The sequence below is a fragment of the Camellia sinensis genome, chromosome 6 (genome assembly GCF_055761805.1).
Source record: "Camellia sinensis isolate YWXY chromosome 6, ASM5576180v1, whole genome shotgun sequence".
In the NCBI taxonomy this organism is placed as follows: Eukaryota; Viridiplantae; Streptophyta; class Magnoliopsida; order Ericales; family Theaceae; genus Camellia; species Camellia sinensis.
In genome coordinates, this window is record NC_138966.1 from 203,491,508 (window position 1) to 203,500,407 (window position 8,900).

At 34.1% G+C, this 8,900-nt stretch overlaps 1 long non-coding RNA gene across 1 annotated transcript; it reads left to right on the plus strand.

The window, feature by feature from the left end:
* Positions 1–906: 906 nt before the first annotated feature.
* LOC145792206 (uncharacterized) lies at positions 907–7,841 on the plus strand. Its single transcript, XR_014331598.1, has 3 exons — positions 907–1,448; positions 4,786–4,865; positions 6,114–7,841. It is a non-coding gene; the product is annotated as an uncharacterized LOC145792206 (long non-coding RNA).
* Positions 7,842–8,900: the final 1,059 nt, after the last annotated feature.

Below are 8,900 nucleotides of genomic sequence, written 5' to 3' on the forward strand. Positions count from 1 at the left end.
AAAAAATCAGAAGTGATTTCTGAGGCCTGGTGGGGTAGGATAATATATAAATATATATATAAAATAAAATAAAGTAAAAAGCAGAGGAGGCTGGGTGTGTTGGGAGCTGTGTGTGTGGGGAGAATGGAATAAAAAAAAAAATAAGAGTGGTTTTGTGTTTAAAGAAAAGAAGAGTCGGTGGGCAATATTAAAATAAAAAGAAAGGAAAAGAGTGGGTGTAAAGTGAGAGAGAGAGTCATTGGATGCATGTCTCAATGTGTGCTGTTCGTGTGTATGGTGATGTCCCATGTACCTGTGTGTGTATGGCAGCCTTTTCTTTTTCTTTTTTTTTTTTTTTTTTTTGGTACTCCAACCCTCTGCCGAGAGAGAGAGCTAGAGAGAGGGAGTTGCTGCCATGCATATGTGTGTATGCCGAGAGGGAGAGGTGATGGGTGTGTGTGTGAGCTGTTTGGTACTCCAACCCTCTGCCGAGAGAGAGAGCTAGAGAGAGGGAGTTGCTACCATGCATATGTGTGTGTAAGTGCTCCGTCTGTCCTCCCCCGACCCCAAAGAGAAGTGTATGTCTGTGCATCAGTGTGTATGCATCTGCTGGGTGTCCCTCTTGGTGTGTATGGATCTTGAGAGAGAAGAGTGTGAATGGTGTCTATGTGTGGTTGGTCTGTGTTGGGTGTGTCTCGTGAGAGACCCAGCTAGAGAGAGGAAGAGAAGAGAGCTAGTGTATGCATGTATCTGTGTGTGATCAGGGAGAGGATTGAGTTGCGGCTATGTGCAGAGGATTGAAACCAGACGCAAGGAAGGTCGGTGTCGCGACGGAGCTTCGGCAAAGGGACATCGACGTGCAAGCGGCGGCGGTCTCCGGCGACTGAACAGTAGTGCACTTCGGCAGGTTGAAGAAAGGAAATTTCAAGGTATGTGTAGAAAATTCGAGCGGACTAGGTTGAGGTCCGGCGGGCGGCCAAGGCGAGGTTGCTGCCCGCCCGCCGGAAGGCGAAGAACACCAAGATCTTTAACCTATAGCTCTAATACCATGTTAAGATAAATTGATAAAGAGAGATACAGAGAGAATGAATTATGTATTGATTTATATTATTGATGTATTGTATGTACATTATATAGGAGATGTGAAGTGGAGGTGGAGTGGTGGAGTAGGTGAAGTGGAGTGTGTAGTGGAGTAGGTGAAGTGGAGGTGGAGTGGTGTAGGTGAAGTGGAGGTGGTAGGTGGAGAGTAGGTATGTTTACAATTTACATTAACACCGACGAATACTACTGTGATGTTTGCGAGGATAACAGAAACCCAAGTCACATGATGTACTACTGTGAAGAATGTAATTTTACGTGTCACCTAAGCTGCATGACTTTTCCACAAGTGGAATAAATTTTCTTGCTCGTTGGATCCATGCAAGCAGAGAGAAGCCATTCCTTCTTTCCCTCCTAATTGTGTGCTGGAAGTAAGCTTGAGTTCAAATTATTTTTTTTCAATCTACTTTTGCTGTAGTAATGAATTTGCTTCAAATCTACCCTTTCTTTCGTTGCTTTTCCTGGTACAGATGATGCTTGTGTTTAGTTTAAAGTGGGTGTACTGTATACATTTTGTAATGTAAGTTTTTAACATGTTATATATATATATATATATATATATATATATATATTAATTAATATTCTTGTTAAAAAAAAGCTTATTAAAAGTATAAAAAAAACTGAATATAATTAATTGTCAAAAAAAATAATGATACTTAGCCATTAGACAAGTGTTTTAGTAAAAAGTTTAGTGCGAACAGCATTTATTATACTTAGGGAAAAGTTAGGGATCATGAAATTTTTTTCATGAAAATGATCATGAAAAATTTATGATCATTGGATTACTTTGATTAGCGTGTGGTGTTTTATTCTAAGTATAATCCAAGAGTCACAAATGTTTCATGATTATTTTCATAAAAGATTTTTCATGATACGTAGCATTACTGTTATACTTATGTTTGTGTTAAAAATAGAGATATTTGGCCAAAAGTCCATTTGATGGTGTGTTTTGGTATGGTAGTCCAAATTTTGATTTTTAATCGAATTAATTTGATTTTTTTTTTTATTAATGATCTACACGCATAGTCAAACAAAATGAATAACTCATATCATCAAAATAAAAACCTGTGATAGTTACATTATATTATACTATTTTAACACAATTATACTTTAAAGCTCCGTTTGTTTTTAGAAGTGGCGATGAATGAAATTGTTAGTGAAAAGATTGTTAGTGTGAGGATTATTAGTGATGAGATTTGTTAGAAATTGGGTCGGGTTTAGAACCCATATCCGATTGGGTCGCTCATGGTGGCATGACCCAAAATCCATAAGGAGAGACTAGTCAAAGTGGACTTAGATTAACTTATCCTGGAAATAAGTGTGATTAATTCACTATCTTTGCTCTTGAAGAGATAGAGTTGTAGGTGGTTATAACTCTCCCATATAATATATGTATTATTTTTGGAAGAGTAAAATTTTAACTGTATAGGTAATGAGTATCTTTCTCTCTCTCTCTCCTACACTCTCTATTCTTTCTCTCTCCATAGAAACACAGAATAGCCTTTATACTATGAATAGTATGGGTAGTTCTTTAATAGTTCTATTCTATTGCTGGGAATTATTTGAAAATATCAATGGAGGCACGTGATTCACCCACATAATCCATGGATTTGGTTTGAGCGTAAAAGGTATGCCCGAATCCATTTATTTTCGCTATGTATTATTTCTTATTTTTTTCCACATTGATATCAGAGCCAATGTTGGGTATTTTCATATTGTTTGTGCATGAATATATGTATAGATATGATTTGCGTATAAAATTGATGTTTTTCGAGCCATCTCTGATCATCTTGAATTTAATTTATCACTACAACAAAATTGAGTTTTTACGACTTCATATCAACGACATACAGTAAATACAAGCCGTAGTTTCTCACTTTTATGACTTACTCTTTTTTGCATGTCATAAATAATTTTCCAACCATGATGTGTCTATTGCGTAGGCCGTGAATGTTAATAACGATGATTTTTTTTACGACTTTCAATGTTAGCCGTAAATAATAAAACTTTCTATGACACGCATATAGCATGCCATTAATACATCAACTATAAACAACACGCGTATATCAGCTGTTAAAAATATTAAACATTTCATGAAGCACAAAAAGCCAGCCATTAAAAATTGCACTTTCCACAACTCACAAAAAGTCAGCCGTTTAAAATATTGCACTTTCCATAACACGCAATTATTGTCATGCAAGGTACTACTAAAAAAAAACCGCCAAATGAAAATTAATTAGCGGTAAAACAAAAAAAATACAAAACTTTCACCCATATTAAAATTAAAAATTTAAAAGTAAGAAATTTTCATCTCTTTGTATAGACTACCTCGCTCCATATTCATCCTTCATCACCACCGACCTCTTTTACTCACCGACCTCTTTTACTCTCCTACCCTAAACCTTTCTCTCACTCACATTCAGTGATTGACCTTTCTCTCCCTCTTCTCCAACCCTTTTCACTGACCTCATAACTAGCGCACACCTCCAACAATTTTGGTTTCTCTAATCGCCGTTTTGGTTGCTCCTGGTGAGTGGAAAAAGAGGGAAGTGACAATGGAATGAAACAAAATGATGAGAGAGTGTGAAGATTAGAAGGCGGTGTGTTTAGAGTTACTCCACCGTAGTATGTATTCATACTACATGTGCTTGGCAACCGAGTAATGAGGTGAAAGAATAGATCATTGCTTCCTCACCGTGTGAGTTTTACATGTCATTATTGATATGACTTTCACTTTTGTACTCTTTTGTGACCTTTGACTATGTCATAAGGTAAGGGGTTAATGTTCTGTTACTTTGATATGTTGCCCGCGGATGTATGATTCGACCTTAGGGATATCACTGGAAAAATGGTCAATTCTAAACTAAATGGCATGAGAACAAAAGTAAGATCATCTAATATTACACCTCTATTGTATATTCATTGAAGACAACTCATGTTGCTCTATATAAAAGGCAACTTCAGCGTGAATATATTGCATGATATGAAAGGGTCGAGCATGCTCTATGAGGGATTAGAGATGTTTTTTGAACCGGTATAATTAGATGGGTTTGGGGTATATGAGAAACTATTTTTATTTTCGGGTTGATGCCTCTATGTTGGCTCTTTTTGAGTTTCTAGTGTAAAGCTTTCACATGCAGGTGTTCTCAGCGGTTACACAATTCATTGGCTAGTATGATTGTATTTGATGGATAGATTGAGATAAAGAAAGCACGGTGTCATGCCATTATAAGAAATTAAGGTTTTAAAGACAAATTTTTAGAGACAAAAATAATTTATTTGTAAAAATTATACTTTTAAGGACAAAATGAAAGAATTTTTTTAAAGATATATTTAATCATATTATTACATTTTCTAGACAAATTTGTTTAGTTGAAAAAGTATCAATCACTTTTCCCTATAATTTTAGTTTGTCTGTAATAAATCCAAATCATATTCTTACAATTTTAATTGATCTCTAATAAACCCAAATAATATATTATTGTATTTTATATATTAATTTTTGAACTCATAGTCGGGAGTAAAATGAAAAAAAAAGGTTTCATCACTCACTCACTCTTTCTCTCTCTCTCTCTATCAAATCCCTAATTTCTCTTCATTCATCTCTTCTCTACGGATTCGATATATGAATTCAATGGTTTTTCTCTACGATCTTGTTGATTGCTTTTGATCTGTGGTTCATCATTGTCTCAAAGCATCTCTGTCCAGGGCTGGATCGCTCCGTTGCCGCCTCATCTCTCCTCGATTCTCCAATTTCCCGGCGTATCTCCGGTAGCGATTCCGATCAGGTACCATATATTATCAACTTATTTGATAATCGACTATCATATTTATGAATCACCTATCATATATATTATAATCGACTTATGAATGGGATTTAGAAAATGAAAATGAATATGATAATCGACTATCATGTATGTATTTGTATAATCTATTTGATGTAGCAACAACCTCTTGGATGCTTTTAACATTCTGAGATTTGAGTGGAAAGTATCTTGGGGTTTCTATTTGCAAATTTAAATTCTCTCCATTACATGGTTTGTTGGAACTGAAGTGAATGGAGATTTCTCTATTTTAATGCATGACATATGGATGTAAAATTTGAAGTCAATTTTTTATAATTGTTTTTTTTATCCTACTCAAATTTTCTTTGAAACGTCATAATCTCTGCAAATCAAGTGCCAAGAAGATACATTAATAGCTGAAAAGAACAATAAACAAAGATATATAACAATGCATTTGTCTTGGGTTATATACGCGCCAATAACTTGACAATGATAGTTTTGGAGTGACAAATAAATAAGTAAAAATATACTTCAATGCTTAGCAATTTTCTATTGAAAAAGATAGAATCAGATTACAGCCAGGACACGCGATAATGTAAGTTTATAACTTTACAATGAGTTACTTCAAACTTTTTAGAAATCATATAAGTTTAACATAGATGTACAACCATAGAGTCCTACACAGAAGTGTCAATTCATTGGCAAAGCATTGCAAAGAACTCAACATTTCCTACTGTCTAAGGTAACAAAATCCAAAATTTTGTAGGCCTCAATTAGACAAATCCATTACTTAAATTGAATGATGTATCTGAATTAGGTCCAGAGCTCAAATGTACTTGAAGTGTCAACAGAAATAAGTGGAATGAAAATAGAATGTAGCATATAAAGTTACGCAGTTTAATGTATCACACGCTTAGGACCAATTTTAAGGTGAAAGGCAACTGTTAGAGAGCACAAGACAAAATATGTTTTATGCATATTGAGTGATATTAATATATTTGATAACAAGACAAAATCTATTTTTGGTCTGAGGCAACCCACTTGCCTTGGCTTGGTTATTACTTATTATTGCACTCAACTGAAACCCTAAGTTTATTTTTGGGTACTGTCTTATGCTTTTCTTTTACCTTGGTTACAAGATTTTAGCCATTAAATCAGTTGATTTTCAGGGTTAACAAGTTTCTCTTTTGGTCTCTTCTAATCTTTGAAGCACCTAATCTATGATAATTAACTCTATGATATACTGAACAGATGTAGTAGCATTGCTTCGTTGCAGCCGTTACAGTCTTGGAATCATGGCATCTAGTAGAAGAGTCATTGCTGGCCTCCTGTTGCTAGAGGTATACAATCTTTATTCTTAGCTCTATCTGAATGCAAATGGAGATGATACGGACAAGTGTGAGAAATTAAGTGGACCAACTTCTTGTTTGTTAGACCTCTAGCTTTTGATGAATTTGCTTGGCTTGATCAACACTTTCTAAACATTGGAATGACACACGTGGTTTCCCACTTGCCTTTTGCAATTGCAAATTTAATTTTTGGGTAAAAGAAAGAAATAATTGTTCATTGCCATTATTTTTATTGCTTTTTTGGATAAGCTGTTTCAAATTGCAATTTGAGAAGCATCCAACACTGACCTCTAATATACCGTATGCCTCTTTTGATCTTTACTGAATGGCAAATTGTATTAGTCCCAACAGCTAAATTCTGTAGTACTATTTTTTTTAAGAACTATCATGTTGCTACTGCATTGTGCCTATTCCATTATCTTCGTATTTGTTAGTTCAAAAGGGATTCAAGCAGCAGATCTTAAGATTTTGAGAGAAAGGCTAGAGCAAGAGGTAGTTTTTAAAGCATTTCTTGCTTTAATTTGAAATTTTTCATTTCATTTGTTCAAATATCTAGTTCAAGGACATTCCTTTTGCAACTTAACAATTTGAGATCATTGGTATGCAATAATTGGTAATAAGATTTTCTTGATATGGCACCAAATGGAATGGACAAAAGTATGATCTCTTTGAAATCTTAACTACTGAAACGACACGTAGAATTGTTAGTGATCAAGGGGCGTAAATAGTAGAAAATGCTCAATTGTTCTGTTGTGTGTGTATATATTGTACTCTATACCGACGTTTATAGGATTACAAATCCAGGGATTGATAGTTCCCGAATATAGGATTCGAAGGACTAATAGTCCCTTGTCATTGCATATCTAGCTTTTGTTTTGGCCTGGATTAATGTTTTGGATTTTCTATTAATAATCCTATCCTATATTTGGTTGATCCTAATACATTGCCTGATAAGCTAACAAAATCACAAATATATCTTTCCCCATCTATAAGATCTACGTTTTAATGAAACACAAATATATCTTTTTTGGATTTGACCAGACTAATGCTTTTTGTTTGCTTTTGACCTTCATCTTCATGACAAGTGACCGTGCAATCTCAGGTTAATGCCCAAATTAGCACTTTCTGCACCCTAGAAAAATAAGCTCACAGGAAGAGTTTCCGTGGTACTTAAATCTTTCGAATATTTTCTTCTGTTAGTAGCATAAATGAATCTGATTTATATCAAAAGAAAAACAGTGAGTTTGAATGAGTGATGGGATTTTTTGTTTTTTGGCAAGAAGAGTGGTTAAATGATTAATTGTTAGTAATTGCTTTTTTGTGCCTAACACAGGTTTGATTTTAGTTTAATCTTTGTTAACTCTTAAATTGGTAATCTATTTAAGAGTTTGGCCTATTCTATGCAGGTTCTGAAAGCTTGTAGCGATTTGAAGTTTGGGAGCTCTCTGCTAGATTTTGAATGCCATTTCAACGAAGCCCTTGAAAAGAAGATGTGATGAGTTGAGTTGTTTTGTTATGTAGGTAGATATAACTCCAATTACAATCTGTTCATTGAATAGTTGAATGCTACAAACAATGCTTATGGTACTAACCTTATAAATTGGAAATGATACTTTTGAAATTTGTGTCAGTTTATGATTCATAATCAAGATATTACATACTAATGAATTAGAGCATAGTATTTGTTTGTTATTGAAATATCTTTTGATTAAGCCTCTTCGAATATAATGAGCATTTTTTTTTTTTTTTTGTGTAATTGAATTTTAATTTGGAGATGAACAGATGATCTGGTGATATATTTGATATTTTTTGTTTGGTTGTTGAAAAATCAAGCAAGGAATATAAGTTGATGTTCAAACTAGTATTTTTAGAGTAATTGTTACAAAATCAAAAAGCCAAAAAAAAAAAAAAAAATTATCAAACTTTTAGAGACCAATTTTAGTTGTCTTAAAAAAAATTATAACCTTTACACACCACTTTCATTTGTCTCAAAAACTAGAACTTTTGGAGACCACTTTCATTTGTCTCAAAAACTAAACTTTTAGGGACCAATTTTTGTTGTCTCTAAACTTAATTTTGTTGTCCCCATAACTACCCCTCCTGCGGGGACTATAATTAGACTGTTAGAGACAAATTTTAGTTGTCTCAAAATCAAAACTTTTTGCAACCACATATTTTTGTGTCTAAAAGTTTATTTATAGTGACAAATGCAAAATTTTGTCTCTAAAAGTCATTTTTTGACTTCTCCGGACGGGCCATTTGGGACAAATTACGCGACTGAGGAAATTGGTTGGCTAAAGTTTTTCCCAACAAATATTACATTTAATAAATTTGTCCCTAAAAAATTGATTTCTTGTAGTGTGCCAACTCATGTTTGAGTGAGAGATGTTGGAAATTGGGTTAGGTTTAGAATCCATACCCGTTTAGGTCTCCTATGGTAGCATGACCCATAAGAAGAGGCCCAGTCAAAATCGACTTGGATTAACTTATTCTGAGAATAAGTGTGATTAACCCACTATCTCATCTCTTGAAGAGATAGAGTTGTGGGTGGTTATAACTCTCCCACATAATATGTACATATTATTTTTAGGAGAGTAAGATTTTAACATATACGTAATGAGTATCTTTTTCTCTCTCCTACACGCTACATTCTTTCTCTCTCCATAGAAATACATAATAGTCTTTGTAC